Below are 23879 nucleotides of genomic sequence, written 5' to 3'. Positions count from 1 at the left end.
AACCTCTTGCGTCGACAACAGCCCCATCATTTACTCAGAAGAAGTGGTGACAGAGTCCATTATGTTAACGGGGGTTTTGCTTCACTTGAAGTGGGGGTAATTAACAGCACACTAAGTGCATTGGCCCTTTTTATAGAGCCATGGCTAAGTGGAAACCCCTTTTACAGGAGTCAATGGTTCATCCCTGAGCTTTTTGGGGGTTGGCCAGACAACACAAGGCTACTGACAATGATGAATGGAGGCTTTGCACGCATAGAGCCTCTCGCATCCCATCTTCAGTAAAGAATACAGACTTGTTCACTTCCTCACTGTGTGTCTCCATAGAGAGGCACCTTGTGTGTGTCTAACAGCCATTAAGTCAAATACTAATGGTAGGAGTTGACCAGAGGAGATGATAAAGTGAAAAGTCCTTGTACCATGATGTGTGCAGGTGTGCAGGTGACCTTTTCTGCTTCTCTATAGCTCTTAACCAGAATATGTGTCAACACTTGAGCTGTGTGAGTCACCTATTTGCCTACAGCACTGTGTAGAATTCTGTCACTTAGTTGCTTGTGCCAACATGTGGTTTGAGTGTGTGTCTGTTTATGTACAAGCCTAGCATGTGTGTGGATGTATGTTTAAATTCACAGCTGCAGAAGGTGCTCGGCTTGGTGACGTGCAGCTTTTTCACACACGGTCCTGCTTGTTTTACTCATTAACACAACATTATGGCACATGAAAGTCCCACTTGTCAATGCACATGTATGTTTTTCTGTCCCCCCTATGTAAACATAGCTTTTCTGGCTGCCTGTAAAGACGAAAGTCATGCCCACGTCTAACCTCCCCCTTCTTGCACCCCCATCTTCCTTGACCTAATTAATTTTCCAAGTCAGGCTGCTTGTATACGGGGACAGACCATTTCATCACTGGTATGATCGTTGGGTCTGGCCATCATAGGCTAGTGGTGAAAGACATAGATTGAGAGTATGTGGGCTAGGCGGCATACAGTAGATTGAGTAGTTCAGTGCAAGCTATGCAAGGTCGTTGTCGTGATTTACCTGTCAGTGGAACCAAACACAGGTGTCAGAGTTAAGCAGGAAGCTGCGGGGGAAGCAGAGGACCAGCTGTGAGAGGATGGCGGCAGACAGCTACCACATAAACCCTGCTCCATCACTTAGATCAAGACTGTGATCAAAGGCAGCATAGATGGCTCCTCCTCATGAGAGGCGATGCCAAACAGCTTCACATCAAAGACTGTATGACCTCAAGTGGTGGTAGCCAAATCAAGGAGGAGAGGAGAAGGCAGGGCGTCAAGGACACAGAGGGGTGGAGGTGGAGGCGTTGAAGTTGGAAAATGAAAGAGCGACCATATGCTAAAGGAGCTGTCCCACATGTGCCACAGTTATATATGACCGTTATTTGCCGTTGTTGCAGAATTTATTAATTTATTAGAGGCATAGATGCAACACTGAGCTTGCTTCAATAAAATTGTTATATGTAATATTTTCATCCATGATTTGAATGCAATTCATGCTGCACAGTAAATACAACACCTCTCAGAATCTGGTTTGGATTCTCCTGCAAAATGCTTACTTTTAACATGATGATGGTACGATCTCCATGAAATATTGAAAATCACAGGAATAGCAAAATGGTTTGCCTACTTTGGTATAAGCGCTTAAAATGAACAAAACCTGATATAGTTCTGATTTATAATGGGTGAATCCAAAAACAGCATACCATAGTCAAAATACAATAGTACCCACAATGTACAAACACAATGACAAACCTTCTTAAGAAATAATAAATCAGAACTGTGTGTCTAGAAAGTTGTTGGTTGCAATCTGTGTCAGTATGATGAGTTTTGAGGTTAAGCATGTCAGATAAATTGTAGGGCTATTGTGAATAAAAAACAAAAATTCAAGCACAGACATGGCATCAATTTGCATCATCCATCTGTGTTGCTTACATGTTTTGAAAAGGTAGCAAACCAGTAAATACATTTTGGCTATTGCACTGGCACTTATAACTCTTATAAACTCTAAAGAGGAGATAGTGAAGCTGTTTTTTTCTGATTGGCTGATTTGTAACATGGGTCATAGCAACAGTCACACAGTTTTGACGCAGCCTGTCTTTGTTTGCCAAAGCTCTAAATGGGCCATTGGTGGACTCATTTTCTTATTTGCTTTTACTACTTTACTTTTCACAATATAATCTAGGGCCACTGTTTTTGATTGGCTATCAAAATTTTTGTCACATTTCTTTCACTGTGAGTCTGGGACAGCCTGATAAAGCACAGTGTAAAGGGGCCTTTAACAGTTTACTTAAATCAAAGTGCGTTCTCTGGTATCCTTATTGATAGCACATGCAGTCCTCAGATATTCAGTCAAATGCAAAATGTTTATGTGATGGTGTAAGCCTCCAGCACATTAGCAACACATGCTACACACCCAAAAGGTGGAAAATGTGGCAAAAGAGTTGACCATTGTTAGTGTACAAGGTTTAGCGGCTAACCTCCACTTGTATTTTATGGACACCTGGTTGGTGTGGCCAGTGCAGCAAAAAGTAATATTACTCCACTAACTAAAGAATTGGTATCAATTAAAATTGTGGGGCTGTAGTGAAGATGGTGACGTGACATCTGGCAGTGACATCAAACTGTATCTGTAGTGCTGATCTATTTTGACTCAATGGAAAATGAAACAATCTAAAGTTAAATTCTTGCATGTTGGCAGACTGGGTATGCAGATTAGTTGTAAGAAACACAAACCCCACTTTTGGTATGTTACCACTGATTGCGGGTTTTGCCAGTACTTTCTGCTGCACTGGCACAGTGCAAATGTAATGTGGATGCAGGCAATGGCAATGTGAAACTACAGTGGGTCTGGCTTTAGGGTGCAGCCACCACAGAGAATTCCCATCCCTAATTCTTCACAAACTCCACATTAAATTGCTTCAGCATCTGTTTTTTTCCAGACTTACACAGCCTAAACAAGGGTGGTGACTTTTATGGAAAAGGGATGAGATCAGTCTTTCCCTTTGTCGTCCCTTGGGTGTCACATCATCACATGATCTTGGTTATGGAGCTCAAAATGCTCAGGGACCCCATCGAATCCATCTGCTGCTTATGGAGGCCTTGGCGGCCACACGACACAACACACAGACCCAACCGCAGAAGAACAAGGTTGAGAAACTGGTACAATTGGAAGAGGATAAAACATGCATCTAGAGGAAGGCAGCAGTTAAAAAAGGAAGACAGGGGTCACATATGCTTGTGGAAAAGGAAGAATGCTGCCCTGAAGATCACAAGCAGAGAAATAATTTATCACTGTTCCCTCTATCATTTCTTCTGGCAGAGACAGATGGCCTGGAGTCAGATTGGATCACTTCTGGCTTTCTCTGGGTTTTTGCCTGCTGTGTGTTTTGAGTATATATACATACACACACACACACACACACACACACACACACACACACAAACACACACACACACACACACACACACACACACATACACAGGAGGAGACTGGCAATTAGCAGTGTCAGCTAAATGAACATCTGCCTTCGATAATGAACTGACTTCATTTGAACACATGATAATTGTAGAGACAGAACTCAACAGCAGGAACTCATGCAACATTGTTAAACTTTCATCAAATCGATTAAAGGGTATATTTATAAAAGTTTTCATAGGATGAAGGGTTTAGAGACCCCTTTGTTTGAGATAAATTGTAATTTGTCATCCTTAACTCTGGAAAAATATTATTTTTTGGATGTTTCCAATTTCCTAGTGTCAGAAAGGCCTAGCTAAACCTAGCTTACAGCACATTTTGAAATGCTGTGGCTTAGTACTGGTGGGGGTTATGGAGGAACACTAAGCATGTGGACCACATGCACATTTCAGCTTTTCAATTTCTCTTCATCATTAGTATGACGTTGCCTGTCCAAGTTAGTTGCAGTTGTTTTTTCTACATTAAACATAGCAACAGAGACCTGAATTGAGCAGAAGGGATTAATAGTCAGGCATTGGGAATATTTTGAACCACATCACAAGGGCACTACAACAAGTTGGATACCTACCCACACAGTATCCACACTTGAATCTACATAATGAGTTTAATGGATTTGTGTTCTAACAACAAAGAACTGTTTCCTTTCACTACATGCAGTTATAGTGTAGAGAAATATTACTAAAAATGCAGTAAAAATGACTTTTACAACATCAGTAGCTTTATTTTAAGGGGAGGGATGCACTGATACATCTCCAAAGAGATCTTTCCAAAGACACATTGTGATTAAAGCTTTGGCTGAATGCTTGTTCTACTAAACAACTCACAATTTTAGAAGCTCACCACCTATTTGGTAACAGCAAATTTTTTTAGTATAACGTCATCTTCCCAACTCTGCTAAATTTTACAGTATCCATGTCTCTGCAGAGTGCAAATGACTTATGTGAAGCGGCGCGACAGGAGTAAAAGCTAGCTAAATGTTAGCATGACATGACGTTAGCAAGACAAGATGCAATGACAGCTGTTCGAAATCAATCCCTATTTACTACTACCAGATGTTAGGAGTGATAGGAGGGATTATAGTTCCTCTTTTTCCTTTTTCCTTTTCCTAAACACTTTGGACTGGTTTTCATTGAGAGATAATGAGGTGTGGTTAAGCTGGGTGTCGGTGAAAAGGACGTCACTCTGAGGTGCACGCACATCCACTAGAGTTATCTAATGATGTGATGAGGCTCAGCTGTGGGAGCGCGGCAGTTGAATGACTGGTGCGTGTTAAGCTAACACAAGAGACGCCAGTTTTGGAAGTACTACTCAGGACACTAAAGCTTCACACCTTTCTTGCTCATGGACTTTTGTGGTAAACCAGCTCTGTTTTATTTCGGAGATCCATCCAACGACACCCTAAACTGAACTGAAAGGCCCAGCCGGAGCTCACTGCATACGTAAGCAAAGACCAGGTAAGCTAACCCACCATGGCTATTTCTCTAGTCTTGGAAATCATTCTGTTTCCTCCCTCGTTTCCCCCTTTTCTACACACTCCGAGTTAGGACTAGTATTGATACTTAGCCCTTTACCCCAAGACCTGACTAGTAACACAGACATGTCAAAGTTTCACTGTTACACCACATATGTCGTTGTGTTCAGAGATAGCAGTTAATGATAAAGCTAATGATAAAAAAACAGTGAACATGTTGTCAGCTTAGGAGCTGTGACCCCTGTCAGTCATTCCAGCTACTTATCACAGTGATTTGTGTGAGATAACATAATTTACCTTTGATTGGCAGAGAGTTAGAGGGAGTGTTTATCTTCCTGTGAGTTCGGGGAATGGGAGTTATCAGGAGGAGACTAAGCAAGGGTCTAGAAAAATGACCAGCAAAACGAGGTAATATCTTGTTGCTACGCTATATAATGCACTTTATGTACTGTCCGCAATTTTATTTGAGTGACTGACTTTTGAGTGTGAAATTGGGGCTCTATAGAGTCCTATTAACCTCAAAAATTCCCACAATGAAATTAAAAAACAGTATAGCCTACATGGCATTGCACTGCATGCTAACAATCCCACATTCATCACATTTTATAGACCTGAAAATTAAAGTCATGCAACCCACCTGTCAGATTATGCAAAATGACAATGATTCATAAGTGTCCAAAATGTCAATTTACTGCAGATTATAGAGTGCAGTATTGAGTTTATGAGGGTACTGGTAGAAGTTTGTAAAATATGATTTTTTCTTTGCTAATGCTGACTCTGCATTACAGCGGATATTTTGACCTGTCAAACGCAGGTGTAACTTATCACAATGATAATCTCTGCACTCCATTTGGGAGATCCTGTGCCAGGGCCCTGATACTGTGCACGCTGGCTCATTGGCATCGATGGCTGTGTTCAAAATTGCATGCTAACAAACTGTCTACTACATAATCAATCAGTATGTATGGCATACTCCCTACTAAATGAACAATTAAGTATGCCATTACCAGCAGACTGTTCACACTAAGTATACTCAAGCAAGACAGTCATGTGACCGCATCACATGACTGACAGCCAGTTTCACCAAATTAGCGGCTCTTCACATCTCAAATTTCCAATCAGGTGTTATTTGGATAAAGTGACATATTAACAGCGTTTAACCTGGCTTATATTCTCTGTCATGTCACAATCTGAAGAGATGCAATGTATTTAGGAGCAGTTGAGTATGTCCAGTAAGCTCACACTGCATACTCAGAAATTCTTGCTAATCTAGTATACATCCGGGCATTTCTCACGTACACAAAATCCACATACTATGCAGTTGGTCCACACTACTTACTCAATTTGATGTCATACTTAGTATGAATCGTATGTTACATGCGATTCTGAACACAGCCCATGGCTTATTGGCACGCCTGAATGGAATACAGCCATCACTGATGTTATTAGTTACACCTGTGCTTTTCCTGCAATGACAATTCAAAATGTTTACTGTTTGGCAGGTCTATGGAAGATTTGAAGTGTCTGGAGTTATGATTGATATTTTTTTTAATTGATTTTTGCTGTATGAACAAACAGGTCTTTGAGAAACTAAACAAATTGCAGAGTACTCAGTGGCTAATGACCTCTTTTATGATTGATTTGATGAATCTAGTTGATTTTAAGATTCTTTTATTTGCTTTAAAGCACTGCATGTGGCACCATTTTGTCTCTGAACTCCACATACCTTATTCCATGTTCAGACTCCTCAGATCTGCTAACCAATCACAGCTCTTCGTTACATGCTTCCCGTTAAAATCCAGGGGTTGATCGGCCTTTTTCTACTGTTGACCCTAAACAGTGGAATAGTTTGCGACTCATTGTTAGAGCTTCCCCTCCATATTTGTTCTCTGTGGAGTGCTGTTGGGTTTTTATTATTTTACCAAAATCTTATTTATTTATTCAAAACTTAAACTTGTTTTGTGGCTCTATACATAAACTGACTTGACTTGACAACTGGTATTGATCAGCAACACTTGCAAACCCCTGCTGATAAATTTGTGCTTATACTGTGCAGAGCCAGTAAAATCTTACTTATTACACCTTTAAATGCTAAGCTAGCTCTAATTAGATAGCTGTCAATTAAAAGTTGCCCAAGAAGTTGCCCCGTGTATCATTGCCTTTGGGAATGGCAAATGAAAAGGCTGCTGCCCTCATCTATTTTTAATCCAGTGACGGATCACAGCCGCTATCTCGTAAACGCACACTCGTAAACATGTAAACACTACGGGGTATAAACATTCACGAGATTTCACCCACATCATCATTGCTAAAGCATCCAAACAAAGCAGGCATGCTGCAGTAAGGGGACACTCTTACATAAGTTCAATTAAACCAGAGGATGATGATGCCAAAGCACAAGAATGGGCTAATTGCTGATTTGTTGAACAACATAAGTTGAAACTGCAGTGTACCTGACTCACTTCTTTGATGTTAATGAAATACTGCTGGCCCACTAGGTTCTTTGTCCCATACAAAGGCACAGTGGCTCTATTGTGAAATAGAAACAGTAATTTTTTTTCAGGATTAAAATGAGCACAAGGATAGACAAACCTCTCACTCTGCCCCTCTTGTTCTCTCTCTCTCTGTCTCTCTCTCTCTAATCTATCTAGACACACACATACATACACACACACACACACACACACACACACACACACACACAAATGCATCTTTGTAATTTTATGCTGTGCAGGGAAAGTGCAAATGAACCAACATTTCCGCTATGATAACCAACTTGCTGTAAAGATAGTCATGCCATGGATTTCCACAGCTCCTCCCTCCACAGGTGTCTTCATTTCTCACTCATCTTGTCTGTCAACACACAGATGATTCACTGATTGGAGGAATGAGCGTCCATCGGACTTGAGCAGGATGTTTGGGAATGCTGGAAGGCCTTGTTTTCATCCCAATTCCACTGAGGCATCTAAGACTAGCGTGCATTTTGGTGATAGATATGCCTACAATGGATGCCAACAGCAACTGAAGCGGCAAGACTGAGAATAAGTGAGAATGATGGGAAGGGGCGGAGACAGCCACTGGAAAAACACCACTCAAGTCAGTCTTGTTATGAATCCATGGGGAGTAGATATCAGATATTTGGAGATAGGAGTTGGAAAGGCGTGGATGATGGCTCATTTGAGGACCTCAAACACCTGCTTGCTCCAGTGCTCATCCCATGTGAGCATAAGGCTGAAAAACATAACGGTTAACTCACACTCGTGATTCACAGCTCGGTTGCTTCAACAAGTGTTCATGGGCTGTGATTTCGAGCTGTTCATTCGGTCACTTCCCATCACATCATACACACTATTGGGTAAACACACATGCTCACTGCACCCACAAAAAAACACACACACACAAAACAGTGCAATAAATATTCAACTCTGAATTCCACCTTTGCTGGAACCCCACTGCACCCAGCCCCCCGACACACACATCCACCAGCCAAATCAGTCAATGTGTGAAAGATACGAGCCACCTCCAAGTGATGATGAATAGAGTGCAAGCTACTCTGAACTTCATAATTACAATGATCACACATGGCTGTAATTCTCACTCGACACACTTAACACTTCAGCTTGGTCTTGCTTGGCTGGCATAGACATGCCACACCAATAAATATGCATTCCAGCTCCCCTCCCTGCAAAGATTAAAGGGCCGTTTTATGTGTACACTACTCAGAAGCTGACGTGTCTGTGTCTGCATTTATCAAATACAGTGTGCTTGTACAGTGAGATGTACAGGTGTAGTCACAGTTGGCTTAAAAACATTTGATACTAGAGTTCTTGGACTAGCTCAGCTAATTGAAACAAATAGAAATTATGGTTTGATTACAAAAACAATGCAGCTTGTAACACCTGAACAGTATGTGTTGCAATTGAGATTGCATGAAAACTAGTTAACCAGCGAGCGAGATGTCAGACAGTTAGCTACCTGACAGTTAGTTACCTGAAAGTAAGTGAGTTAAAACAGCTAAAAATGGATAAATAATTGAAATAAGCTAACAGTAATGGACAAACGGTTGAAACAGTAGCCAAAAAATCAATAGTAAGCTAAAAAACAACAGGATAAACAGTTGAAATAGTTAACTAAAACTCATTTATAGCTAGCTAAGTAATGGATAAACATTTGAAATGGTTAGCTAAAAGAAATAGATTAACTGTTGGAATATATAGCTCAAAGTAATGGATAATACCTGAAATAGCTGAATTAACAAATAAATTGTTGAATTATAGTCAGTTAAATGTATCAGATAAAGGGTTAAATGTAGAACTGCCACTCAGTACAGATCCATACTTGATCAAACTGACCTACACATTGATTCAATTGTATGAAAACATTGTTTGTATAATTAAGTGATAAATAGCATTGTGAAAAGCTCCTCTCCCTTTTCACTATGCCTTGGTTCCGAACAATCAGTGTTGTTGTTGTGTGTTAAATCATTAAATTCAGTCCAATGTCTCAGTTAATTGTTTAATTTATCAGTCATGTTAGACAAATATCAGAATACAAGTTTCAGTTGAGTAGTGTGTTGTTTTTTGTTGAAGGGCTTCAGTCCTACTGTCAAGGATTTCTGTGTTTTGTGATGGTAGGGCAGATCATCTGCTTAATCAGTGACAGTGATAACAGGTGTGCAGCATTAGGTGCACTAGGCACAGTCAGGTTGAGGTAGGAAAGATAAAACTGTTTAAAATCAATTCAAATGAACACATTTGGACAAGACAGCATGGTGTCAGTGAAGGGGTAGGCTTCTTGAGTTCATTTGACAAGCCTGTGTTGGTATGTCAGACAAAAAAAAGTTTGGGAACCAGAACTAACACACTTGATTTTAAGCATTCTTTAATTGTTTGGAAACAGCCCATTCCTCTCCACAATGTGTTCTTATCATAGACATCCCAGAAGCTTCCCGAAAACAAGCCAACATGCCAGCAAGCCTTGCTACCTCCACTACCCACAATCCTTATCTGCAAAGTAAATAAGGGCTCCCATCCTGTCTGGAGGGGATTTGTCTCTTTCTACACTAGCTCTGTCTGCCAACCACCCTTTAAACACGGTCAGAGGGAAGGAGAGGGAGGTTGAGAGGGGAAAGAAGGCAAAAAAAAGCAATGCATGTGATGCATCAGTGTTTGGGATCACAAGCCTCATTTATAAAAACATTGCATGAGTTTTTCCAGGATTTTTGGACCATTTTTCAGAAAATGTCTTGTAAGGATGTGGTCTTGGATGTACTGTACAGTATATTCCAAGATTTTTGGAACATTTTAGAATAAAAAGACTACAACTATATTAACTGTTAACTGTCTGGCTTGAATTTGACACCAAATTTGCTCATTTTGATGGCTACAGAAACTTTAACCTCATACTAAGCATCCTTGTAATAGCATCTATTCCTGAAGGAAATGGTTGTAGATTTTCACACATTTTTAACAACTCACACAACAACCCCCAAAGCAAACAGCTAACAAAAGTACTTCCTGCTCTGAGGTGTTTTCTTATGAAACTTTATGAAGAAGTCTTTTTGTATCTCCTAAATCTCCATTTCTAGGGATTGCAGAGGCAAAGCAAAACATGAAGTCCGTTTGATTTGCCAACTGGAGAAATGAACTGTAAACACTTGCATGCCTCTCATTTGTTCATATTGTGAGTGGAGATGCCAGAAAACAATTCAATTAATCTTTGGCGGAGGGCAGAAAGACTGTGAAGAGGACAGGATAAACACAGAGAAGGAAACAGAGAGAGAGAGAGAAGAGGTAGATTAGGAGATGTAAACACTGATCGTGAAGGAAAATGTGCCATGGAAGATACCCTGCCACAGACAAGGACCACATAAACAAACCGGCTGCTAAAATGTTGGTGTGGACGGCATCACAGATCAACTGTGGGAATCCAGTTGTAAACACTGTATCAGTGGAAGAAGAGGAAGGATCATTTGGCGGTGCCAGACTGTGTGTGTGTGTGTGTGTATGGTTACAAGCTTGTGTGTGTTGCATCTGTGACTCTCCATGCATGCACATATTGAAGTGTATATATGGGTGTGGACATATATAAGATTAGAGCCCTGAATGTTTACTTCTACATTTTATAAAAGTCAATATGAGAGTAAGTGGTTACAGCGGAGAAGCTTGCTTTATACAACCCCAAAACCCACAGCCATAAAGTTGTGTGCACGTCTTCAGACATAGGTTGGTATCATTACTTAACACAGGGAGATGCCTGCATCAGTTGCTTGAGATGTGTGTTTTTTCTATCTTTATGGCCTATAATATCTAATTTACTCTGTGTTTATAATGCCATGACTTTATGTTATGTCACCACATCTTAGTAAGATGGGACCATAAACCAACTGAGCACCAATGCTCATAATTCAAAATGCAATATCCACCATCCATACAGGCCAATGCGACTTGCATGCAAAGTGCAATAACATTTGAAAACCAATACCTCAAGAACCTTTTCTGGTCGCACTTTTATGTGTCCAAACAAAATCTTATTACTTGGCGCCATGGAAATAAGTGGAGGTAAAAATAGTCACGGTAAAAATAACACATTCCTACAGAGTGACAGATCGACGTTTGCCCATTTAGTGCAAATGTTGCTGTACTCCTGTGGCTGCTGGGAGAAATATTGGTGGGAGGCACGTTCCCAGAAAAAGGGCCCTTTTTTGTCTGTGTGCTGAAAAGGATAATTGCTCATCTGAGCTCACACAAGATGCCTCTCTCCCTTTCCAATGGCAACATAAACTTTTTCTGCATTCTTGAGAGAAGAGTTATGTTGACCTCTCCCTCTCATGGGGTGTTTGTGTGTGTCGGCGTGAGGGAAAGACTGAGTGTGTGCGTGCATGCGTGCATGTGTGTGCATACAGTATGTGTGTATGCTCACGTATGTATGTACAGTATGACTTTGTGAAGTGTACGGTGTGTGGATGCTGACTTTCAAACCGAGGGGAGGATACAAGAGAGAGCTTTTCTGGAGTGGTTGAGTTGTGTGGGAGAAGAAGAAGAGTTTAGTGGTGGTGATGGGGTTGGAGGAAGAGGGGGGGGGGGGGGGGGCACTTCAGTGGTGTTTGAACATTTGTGAGTCAGGCTTTAGCAATGAGGGAGTAACAGAGGCCATGAATGAGAGTGCTTGTTTATGTGGGTCAGTGGGCTCCCTTTTAACCCTTTCAGCCTTTTTTCTGACTTTGCACAGGAAGTAGCTGCTCCACCCATGGTCGAGCCTGACTGAAAGACAAATCATGTGTATGGGAAAGGAAGTCAAACACACCACCACAGAGACAAAACTCTTTGTAGTCTGTCAGTGCAGAGGGCTCTGTGCAAAAAGCCCTGAATAATTGCTATGTTTACACTGGGGATATGAGGCTTGCGTTCAGTCACACGTGCTACACAAAGCCTCTATCTCCATCCACAGAAGGTAGAGGTTAATTAGAGTGAGATCGTCTTTCTATAGCAAGCCCCTATAATGAAACTCTTCTCTCTGCAGGAGGGAAACTGGATCAGGAATGGAACTCTAAACTGTCGCTGACATTTCGCTAAGAGCCAAATGTGTCGGAGGAAGCCTTGGCGTTTAGCATTGCATGCACGCAAATTGCCTTTCCTGTTTATGCAGCTGCTTTATTCAGAGTAAATTCCAGATAAAACAGCCATTTCAGGATGTGAATTAGATGAAAATAGCATGTCTAAATACTGTATGTGCACCTGGTGGAACTCATTCAAAGCTCTGTGAGTGCTGACCCTGCGGGACAAATTTAAGATTGAAGAGAAGGGCAGGTAATTGACTTGGCAGATTTGCAGTGATGCACTCTGGTTCATAATGAGAAGATATAAATGGAGATTTCACAACCAACCCACTACTGATAATAATTTTACTGCTACTATTACTACTATTACCACCACCGCTACTAATAGTAACTAGGTCACAACTGCCATTAAATTCTGAGCCCCAAAATAAAATTCCAGAGGAAGAAACTTCAGAGATGAATATCTCAAAACCTGGGCAAATAAAACCAAAACTATCTGCATGTCTGGATAGCACTAGAGGTAATGAGAAAATACATTTGTTTGTGATTTGGCTGGGAGAAGCACTCAGTCTTGTTGCTCAAGGACACTCCAGCAGGCAGAGTGTTTTTCTGACATGCAGGCTTGAGTTCTGTTCCACAGTTCAGATGACCTGACCTTGAAACTACAAACTGCAGGGTCTAAAGTTATTTTTCCTGGTCTAACATCACAGTCTAAATAAACTTCTGGCGGCTTTCAGATGGATGAGCTTCACAGGGACTCATACAGAGTGATTCACCAGAGTTCAAACCACAGCCAGTCTGGAAGTGGGAAAGAACAATGATATCAAAAGATCCCCTGCTCGGTCTCTTACACCCCATTCTGCCTCACAGGTTGTGAGGAGGACATCTGTCCTCTGTAAACTCACCAGGACGTCACTGTCTGAGGATAGAATGCCTGGAATGTGCCCTTGTGGTCAGTGGGCCCGTGAACCAGTCATTTGGCTAGTATTGCTTCCAGAGTCTGGCAACAAAGGCATTCTGCTCCACCTCTCACCTTTGTGGGGTTCGCTTTGGACCAAGCCTGAGGAATTTCTACCTCAGGAGTTATGATTTTGACCTCTGGGTCAGCCAGTTGGGGACCACCCTCGTCCAAACATATCAGCTCTCACATTGTCCGAGGAGTTCATATTTTGGTTCGTAACATCATATTGAGCATATTTTGTGATAGTGCGTTGACATCAGCTGCTAGGAATGTCTGTCAGTTCACTAATCTTTCCCACCCTGCTCAGTGCATAGCTCACCGCTATAGTGTGTCATTAGCGTATGAAAGATTTGTGTTTTGAAAAGGAGACGTGTGGGAGGTGTGTGTGTGTGTTACTGTCTTTGATGTTGTCAGGTACTGAACGTCTTGGTGTCAGTGGTTTCAGTGGTCACAGGAACAAGTTATGGCAACTCCCTGCTAATCACAGAATAATTGTTTTGTTTGAAATGGTAACGGCTGTATCAGATTAAAGATGCATGTGAAAGACTTTGCATGACATTGATTGTAGGTTTTGCTGTTTTCAGTTAAAAAAAAAAAAAGCTCTGATCAACCCCACTCTACGCTAACTTCCCAACACCAAATGGAGCACAGAAAAAGTTGAAGGAAGTTGAACATCAAGCAGCTAAAGAGCCAAATATTCCTCTCAGGAGTTGGTGGAAACAAAGGAGAGTGAATATCGGGCTTAAGATTCTTCAGGTGACCATGTCTGCTGGATGTGAAATATTGGCATTTGTTTGGGATTTGCCGTAAAAAACTTTACAAGGTGATAATATGTCAGATGTTTCATTTTCAGCTCGTTCTTTTGCCCTCAAATGGCCAAAAAACAAACTAAAACAGCTGTAAAGAAAAACCAGAGCACATTAAAATGTTTTAATCTGTATATTCTCAGTTACTCAGTTTCATTGTGCTTCTTTACATTGTAAAGTGAAACAATTTTCTCCTTTTCTTTGTTTTCTCCTTTTTGACAACCCCCTTATTTTTTCAAATCTTTAAAGACATATCATGCTTTTTGTGATTTTCTGTCATTTTTAAATTATAATGTTTGATGTCTATGTTAAACATAGATATCAATTTCAAAAACTTGAGGTGAACATATGTAAAAGAGCTCCCTGCAAATCAAAAGCCCAAGCTTCGACCTGCTCTGAATGCTTTGTTTGCAAAATTACCTCTTCCTCCTCGTGATGATGTCAGATTGTTTGCGCATGCCCACAAACAATCGTCTGTTCTGTAGCCTTTGTTGCTAAGGTTGTTCACATTGTCCACTCACATATTTCGGATCGGATCTGGGCTCAAGCATGTATGAATGTATTTGAGAAGTTTCCATTTCGAATAAAGAACGAGAAAAAGAAGTGTTTGTTTACGTAGCCTCCAGAGCTGTTGGAAGTCTGCCAATGTCCAGCTTCTGGGAGCTAACGAATCAGAACAGAGTGGACTCATCAGGAGGGGGGCCTTAAAGAGATAGGAGCTAAAATGGCCTGTTTCAGACAGAGGCTGAACTGGGGGGCTGCATAAAGGGTCATTGTAAGATATATAAGGAGTTTTTTGAGCTGTAAATCATTTAAAGATATTCCAGTAGAGCCCCAGAATATAAATATAGACCTGGGAAAGTGCATTTAATTTTTTTTCTGATAAAGCACAGCCATGTTCTTCAGCACTCCTCCATCCATTGCCCCTTGTACAGTCCTTCAGCCATTTTGAACCCACTAATATTCTTCAGCTGTCAAGCAAAGAACCTTTGTCCTTCTCCTTTTCTCTCCCCTATGTACAACCTCTCCTCCATTTATTTTCTCTCAGATCATTCTTGCTATCTGCTCTCAAGCTACTCAGCATTTTCATCATCAGCCTCCTCTAATTGATCTTCCTCTAACCATCACTCTCTCCTCCTCTCTTGTCTCCATCATTCCTTTCTCCTCCCTCCAAACCTTTTCTCTTAATGTTACCCCAGCACCCTGTTGCGTGCGACGGAGAGAGGTATACTCTTTCGTCAAGCCTGCACAAGTGGAGGGAGGAGGGGCTCTGAATCGGGTGAGGGGGGTCGAGGGCTGCTGGGACAGATCCATTTTCAAAGCGCTATCTTTTCATTTGTTTTCCTTCAACATTTCACTGCTATTTAGGAGGAAGGAAAAAAGGGAGGAGAAAAAAAAGAAAAAGGAAAACCATACACATGCTCATACACATACTGAGAAACGGCCCAGATGGCCATCACTCATAAAGGGAATCTTTCAGGAACGACTCACCAGCCTATCTACCATGTTAAGACAAGACACCCCAACAAACTGCAGCTGCTAAAAGGAGATCTGTATCTTTGCCTGGGAGAAAAAGCACCACACTCCCATCCAAATGTAACCCTAAGTGAGCATCAAACGGGACTCACCTGCAGTCGCAGAGCGGTTGCTTTTATTTGAAACTCAACCCTTCCCAAGAGAACTTTGACTTGGCAGGCAATACAGACCTTGATATCTGTCTAGGATGGGATGTTCCCCTTTTTCTTTAGTCAATCCAAGAAGCGTGTATTCATCCCCTTGAGGCTGCTTTTAATCCCCTCATCATGAGAAGAACCACAAAACCTCCTCATAGTTGTCTCCATTCCCACAAGCATGCTTGGGACAAAAACACATTTTCATTTATCTGGAGGAATCTCTTGTCAGTGACATACTATTGTAAATGAACAGAGGAGGGAGGGATGGAAAGATCCAAGGGTGTAAGGACAAGATGGGTAGGGGAAAGGGTCGCTGCTCCGAGAGCGATTACCTCAGTGGTTAGCACTTCATTACCTTGTGTCTCACGTTGTTTTATGTGTGCTGCTGTGTCTTAGGTGGGCTGTAATGGGATAGTGGATGTCAGGCCCCACATACTCCTGGGAAGTTTTTTTTCCTCTTCCTTTTAAAGAGAGACACTGGTAGATGGACCACCCTGACAGGGATTAATGTGGACGGGGGGGTCATTGGGTTTTACTACCAAGTTATCTGAATGTGGCAAAGGTTCAAAGAGGTCAGATAAACAAATCGTTCCTGGTGATATGTGGCCATATGTACAGTAGTTGTACAGAGCAGAATATAGTAATGGACTGAGTGTACTTTTCCAAACAAGCTGCTGAAACACAAAATTGGATTACTGTCTAACAGGATAAATTGACTGGATGTGGAAGAAATGAATAATCTAATTTAGTAATGATGAGTTGAAATCTTATTTTAGGTTGGTAATTTTAGAACAAGTGTGTTTTTGGCTGTTCCAGTGGATTCAGCTTCTGGACCACTGACTGTATATAAATATGGACGTCATGACAGCTCCCCAAAAGTGAAGCCAAAACATCTCAATTACCCCTTGGTGGCTGGCTGCAGTATAGGTCATAAGCCCCCCCAATGTGCCAAACTAAAATATCAAAGTACATGTCAAATAAATTTTTCCGAAAGATGATTTCTGTCACTTAAGGTAGTTCCAATCACACTAGCGTTTGTCCAAGTGCTCATTTTTCTGATAAGTTTGTTCTTAATGAGTTATTTGATGATATAAAAAGGGGGTGTGACGTCATGATTGACAGCTGTGACAGCCGCTCTCAAACCTCCATCAATTCAATTCAGTTCAATTCAATTTCATTTATATAGCGCCAAATCACAACAAAAGTCATCTCAGGGCACTTTTCACATAGCAGGTCAAGACCGTACTCTTTAATTTACAGAGACCCAACAATTCCCCCATGAGCAAGCACTTGGTGACAGCGGTAAGGAAAAACTCCCCTTTAACTGGAAGAAACCTCAAGCAGAACCCGGCTCTAGGTGGGCGGCCATCTGCTTTGACCGGTTGGGTTGAGAGAGAAAGAAAGGGGGTGTGGGGGTGGGGAAACAGAGCAACAAAACAACAACCACAACAACAACAATAGATACATGACTAGCAACAACAAACAGCAGAAACAGCTGGAGTAGGACGTCCTCATGGCCACGGGATGGCTGAGGGGGTGTGTCCTGCGGGCCATTATCTCGCCACCCGACTCTACTGCACAGACTCTGGCTCCAAATGACGTCTAACAAGCAAGATGGCAGCTCCTGGAAAGGAAATATTTTGGCTTCACTTTTGCATAGTGGTCATGGATGTATTATAAGAGCTGGATACTGGATTAAAAATGGCGCCCATTCAGTCCTATAGGAATTGCTCTGCTGGCGCATATTCCAAAAAAAGCTTCTAGCTAGCTTCCGTGTTTGCTTCCGCGTTGTGTGGCCCACTGAAAATGCGCAGTAGTGTTTCCCCTGCTGGCCCCACCTGCGAGTTCCCGCTCAGCCCATAGACTTTACTTTGTGATGATGTCACTGATTTTTAAATCGCTTTTCTTGGCTTAATATAAAACCTCCATGGATCAAAAATTCATAATAGAGAGAATCATCATTGACCTTGTTTGCAGTTCGAGGTGTCCTGTCAACAGTTTTACAGATGTCTCTTTGTCTATGTCTATGGGGAAAATGCTTTTTGGGCTGCAAGGGGATTTTTCTCTGCAGTACTGCGAGTGAACATGGGGAAAAATTGGCTGCAAGGCTGAGTGGCGGCGCCCTATCCAACTTTTATTATACATCCATGATAGCGGTGGGAAGTGGAGACGCCTTGTCCATATTTATATACAGTTTATGTTCTGGACACAATGCTGCAAGGAAACAGGCTACTTGTCTGGAACCAGATTACTCAGTATGCAACGCACATACCTGAATATTATTTGGTGTTTTCTGTTTTGTCTACTTTCAACAGCCAAAAATCATTCATCTCACTCTTAGAGTCTCATCAACACAACCGAGCCCCCCTCCGTGTGAACCAGTCACTTCTGGAGAGCAGTGGAGGAAGAGGAAGCTAGACAAGGAGTCCACACCCGTGGTCATATCAATCACAGTAATGTCAGTATGAGGATGGCCAGTCAGTTGGCATGGATGATAAGGCCATGTCAAGAGATGTTAAAGTGGCAGAGCGTGAGAAAGTGTGATAGTGATGTTACAACATGCAAATATAACATAGTATTTACTGAGAGCTGTTTCAAACTGTACTGCAAATCTGGTAAATAATTGCTAAACTGGGCTTTCAAATTAATATATTTACAGGATAACAATGGATTTCTTTTTTTTTATTATTTTGGTGGTGAAGTGACTGTAGGACAATACTGGATGGGAGTTTCCCTGGTCAATTTTTGGGGGCTATTAAAATTCGTATGAAAAAATGGACAGGCAAAAAAGGCAGAGAGGAAAATAGCTATGAATGGAAAGAGAGAGGAAAAGCAGAGGGAGGGGGAAAAAGGAAAAGAAACTTTAATCACAGAAACACTGACCCATAAAAAAGGAGAAGCAGACACAAGTGGAAACCAGAGGAATGTAAGCCAGCTGGGGGATACATCCTTCCATCCAGCTCTTTCTGCTGTATTTCTACTTAAAGCTACGGGTGAACTGGATGAGGATGGGGGTTGGTAGAAGACAAGTCTCCGAAACAAAAACCAAATTGAAGGATGAGCTAAAACCAGCAGTGCTAAAACCCTGCGGCCATGGGATTGGGTCCCAGAGCAGCCAGGCCGCACATCTCTGAGCTTTAGCCAAGAACGACTCCATTTCCCAGCTCTTGCCTCGGTCTTTCACACTCTGGAGAGATACAGCTCTCATACAGAAAGCTGAAGGCTGTTTAATTACCTGACTGGCCAGTTAGGTGAATGAATTGGCCACAGCGTCTGACGGGCTTCCTCTCAGTCTCCACTCTTCCCTCTTCACGGCCTAGACTCTGCCCCGCCATTCTGGAGCTAAACCCACATCCCCTTATTGGGAGCCAAGGCCAATTAGCTGCATCCACGCTCACACTGCTGACTGTTCACTTTTCAAACTCGCTTGTGTACATCCTAATGCTAACAAGAACAAGATGTTTTGTGATGGGAATTCTTATCAGTAGCTCAGGGATCGGCAGGATGCAGAGTTCACCGATTTACAATGAAAGGGTTACATACCATAGGAGCATTTCCTCCTCTTGGCTTCTGAAGAGGCAAAGGGTGCATGAAAACGTGTTTTAAAAGACTTGGCTGTACCCCATCGTGTAATTTTCACACCCTCCAGTTCATGCCCTAATCACATGGCCTGGGGGAAACCACTCCCTCACCGGATGAACTTTCATTGCCATTTGGAAAGGCAGGATTTATCTCATTAAATATGATGGAGACGTTTGTAAAATATACCTTCTGGGTTTAAATGTTGCCTGGGGGAAAACATCTACAGAGCGATGATTTACTGGGATGACAAGCAGCAGTATTGTCCTAAATAGCTCTGTCACTCTTGAATATTTGGGTGATAGATAAAGAAACGTGAACAGCACTGCCGACTGCATCTTTGCGATCGCTTAGCAGTTCAGGCATGCCTATAATGTACTTATTGCATCGCAGTGCATCGTCTCCGCTTGGGTAATCTTGTGGAATGAATGGGCCTGCCTGGTCCATTGATGTCATTGAGTGGCACACTGCAGTATGTCTCTCGACAAGGCCCAGCTCAAGCGGATCTGTGCAATCATGAGCAACAGGTGGGCTTGGACGGCGTTCCCTCCACTGCAAACAATTTTGCTTTGAAACCCCTAAAGCCTGATCCAAGACAGGAAAAACTTCCCATTAGTGCTGCTTATTTTCTTTTCATGGACCACACACACACACACACACACACACACACACACACCAAAATATGTAAGCAAGGCAGCATTGCATTGACTTTCATTCATTTCCTGGAGACTTACCCCAACTTTAACCATAACCAGGACATGCCTAACCCCAACCATAACCCTAAAGTCGTTGTTATGCTCTAAATGTCACATGGTCAACTTATGAAACTCCCTCCCTCCAACACATTTTCAATGTTGGAATGTCCTTAATTATGATTAACACAAGTACAAAAGCAAACGTAAAGATGAACACAGACCAAGATCAGTTATACATAAAATTACTCCAAAGGTACAAGACACAGAGAGACACTTTCTTCCCTCACTTCAGCTTTGTGTTTCTGCTGGAGGAGGAGTGAGCTCCAGCTCCAGCAGGCTTAAAGTTGTAATCAGAGCCCTGAGCCGTCCGCCCTGCGCTGGGACTCTGGAGTGGTTTGAGAGTGGGCCAGACATTCCAGAAGAGATCGCTGCCCAGACACCCAGCAGCAGCCAGTCAGCAACAAATTCCAGAATAGCAGCGCTGCCGCTAAAAATAGTCATCTGGACAGGAGAGGGATAGAGAGCTGGGTGTGTGGAGGGGGAAGCTGGATGGAGGATGAATGATAGAGGAGTGGAAGTTGAGCAGGAAAGTAGGGTGGTTTATTCCATTCCATATCCAGTCACAATGTTATCACAGTGGCGCAGAGGAAAAGGAGTCCTGCGGGGATGTGAGTTGGGAACCTGTGTGAGTGCTTTCCGAGAGAGCGAGAAAGAATGAAAGAGGGCTTATAAAAATGTGTGCATCCACATGCGAGTGTGTTCATGCATTTGTGTATGTGTGTGCATTTGCAAGCCACGGAAAGCGGCCCCTCAGACTGTTATTTCTAAAACAATGTGTCAGCTAACCGAGGGAACACACGCTCCACTGTACTCAGGACTTTCTTCAGGCCCGGCCCTCTGTTTATTTTTCCTGCAATGAACGGGCAGCTCGGTTTACAACAGCCACCCTAAACCTTCACTGTGGAACATCCTGCCTGCAACAGCAGCCAGACGCGCCAAGGCAGCACTGACCTCGCCAAATCCTCTGCTGCTTTTTGCTCAATTTGCAGAATATCCCCCAACTTTCTTCATATGAAGCCATTTTTCTGGAGACAAAGGAGTTGTAAACTGATTTGAAGCGCATGTAAATCCTTCAGCTTTCATGTCCCAAATCCCTCTGCGTGTGACGGCTTTTATCCGTTTCAGCTCGAGGGGGCTGCGAAAGGAGAGGCCTCTTTTCAAGTCTGTGCTTCAAGCTAAAAGTAGAGAATAGCTTATATCCTCCAACATTATGCAGACTTCCATATCTGCAAGGCATAGAGTTGGGGTCATGCTAAAGGACCGGATGGGGTATTTGGGGAGAGGGGGGGAGTTTGGCATTTTGAATGTGTAGTTTGGGATGCCGTCTCCACCAGTAAACCTTCACCCTCCCCCTCCACCTTCAGGGGCAAACAGGCTCACCTTCTACAGATGGAGGGAGGAGGGTAAAAGAGGGAATAGTTCAGAGGGTCTAGCAGCTGGACTTTATTTAAGGGTCAAAAAGTGAACCAGAAATTGTTCTGAAGACATAAAAAAATCCCTTTGAAACTCAGATCATATCAGTGTCAGGGGTGCAGCCGTTGAAGTCTCAAAAGGATTTTTCATTTTTTTCTCCATAGTGCTGTTTATATTGGTCTTTGTATATAACATATGACAATTAATTACAGTAAGCATTCATATGGTTGCATGATTGTTCTTTTATTGTTTGCCATCTGCTTGTAGTATTACATTGCCTTTGACTTAGAAAATTGGAATTTGCATTAAAACAGCAAGAGACCTGTGGTTGATCTAAGGATAATTGTCATGCTCCTTCAGAGAAAATGTCCCAAAAGAAATAATGACTTTAGACGATGATTGATGTAATTTTCTGTAAATCACTGTCAGTGTGACAAAAATGAATATTGATGTAGGAGAGATTTATAAATAGAAGGCTTAAAGTCTGCTTTTATAGCTCAGACTAGCTTAAAGACGTCAATTTTAGACTCGGGATAACAGTTTCAATGTGTGATTGAGGAAACCTAAATTCTGCTCTGCACTATACTGTAGAAGTATTTGATGTTGTCTTCTTCCAGGGCCTGCAGCTTGTGTCTGGCCAGCATGAGCTGGAGGGTGCTGTCCTACTCATCAGTACCAAGACTGCAGAGCTTCCAGCCACCCACTCGCTCCCCCTTGCAAAATGTGGATCAAATTAACCCAGCAGCAGCAATGTTCTCCCTCGACAATCAATCGACTCTCCAAGTCCTAAAAACAGACACTGTTGTTTCTTCCCCGAGCCAGACATGAACTGTGTTCTCTGCTCCGTGTTGTCTACTGCTGTTTGTTTGACTCTGTCAGTTTTCTAATGACAAAAAAATTGCTTTTGTCCCGAGAACTAAGACTGTTGTAGTCTACTTTTTTAATAATTACCAGCAGGCATGCTGGGTATAAAAACACAGTACTATTCATTGAAGATGAAACATCAACACTTTTGTCACACAACTGCCTGAGGATTTGTTATATATTTGCTCTATTTTCAGCTTCACTCAGGTGAGCCACTACTTACCTGTTGGTTTTGGCACGTGCCATCCTATTAGTGTATGCAGTTGTCCAGTCTTGATTGGATTTGGCCAGTATCACTATGTTTTCGATTGGGACTGGCTGCCAATCAACCACTCAGAGCTCATTCCCAGAATAACTGAGTATATGTACATTGAAGAGGATCCAAGTGCAAACACATGCCCCTCCAGCTGAAAGTTGGCACTTTCAAAAAGTTTGTAGTTTGGTCCTTCACTGAGCATGACGGTGTGGTCAGTACAATGGTTTCCAGTAAGTGACCAGTTTTCACGATGGGAAAAGTCAAAATTTCCAAAGAAATGTCTCGCACTTCAATTCTCTGCTGCTCATCTGTATTCTCAATTTGTTTAAATAGTGTTCTTTTTGCCTAAACATTGCTAAGTATGCTGGTTTCATCTCAGTCCTCACACATGGCCGGATCAAGCTCACAAATGTGCATTAGTTTGCACACTTTACAGCATCTGCTTCTTGCTCTGCTATAACTCTGAGTGGCTCTTTACTAGATCAATCGTTGGCTGGTCTGATGAAGCTGAATCTGGCTTGTTTTTTCCAAAAATGACTTCCTTAATAAACAAAACAACAAACTGAAGACAGACAGTTCTCCTGTCCATTAAAAGAGCTTAGGGTGGATGCTCTAATACCCAGCTGTACAGGGTAATATGTGAGGAATGAGATGGAAGTTGTGCTTTTAACCTTATTTTGGCAGAAATATGATATGCTTGGAGCACACTGAGCATACAGATGTACAGTGAAGAAATGGATTATTCTGCAGAAGTTATTTAAAGTCTTTCTATTGACGATTTGACACTTATTTCCACTGTGAAAATTGATCAAAATGAATTCAAGCTGTACAGAACTGTTGTGCTCTCAGAGTGACAATGCTACAAAATTTTTACAGCCACCTTTTAAGCCTAGAGGGAATCTTTAATGCTCAAAAAATAGATTTTGGGTGGAGTAGCACTTCATCAAGTTAATTTAACTTTAACTACAGCAGCTGAGGCTGTGGAAACATTGGCTAATTTCAGGGAGAGAATAAAAAACTTGCCCAACTTGCTTGTTGGTAGTTCTGCTATG

The 23879-nt window shown here is 42.1% G+C and overlaps 1 long non-coding RNA gene across 1 annotated transcript; it reads left to right on the top strand.

The window, feature by feature from the left end:
• Positions 1 to 4110: 4110 nt before the first annotated feature.
• Positions 4111 to 8322, top strand: LOC137183322 (uncharacterized). Its single transcript, XR_010928441.1, has 2 exons — positions 4111 to 4945; positions 7830 to 8322. It is a non-coding gene; the product is annotated as an uncharacterized lncRNA (long non-coding RNA).
• The last annotated feature ends 15557 nt before the right edge of the window (positions 8323 to 23879 follow it).

This window comes from Thunnus thynnus, chromosome 5 (genome assembly GCF_963924715.1).
Source record: "Thunnus thynnus chromosome 5, fThuThy2.1, whole genome shotgun sequence".
NCBI lineage: Eukaryota > Metazoa > Chordata > Actinopteri > Scombriformes > Scombridae > Thunnus > Thunnus thynnus.
Note: the sequence above shows the minus strand (reverse complement) of the source record. Positions and strands in the feature narration are given on the sequence as shown.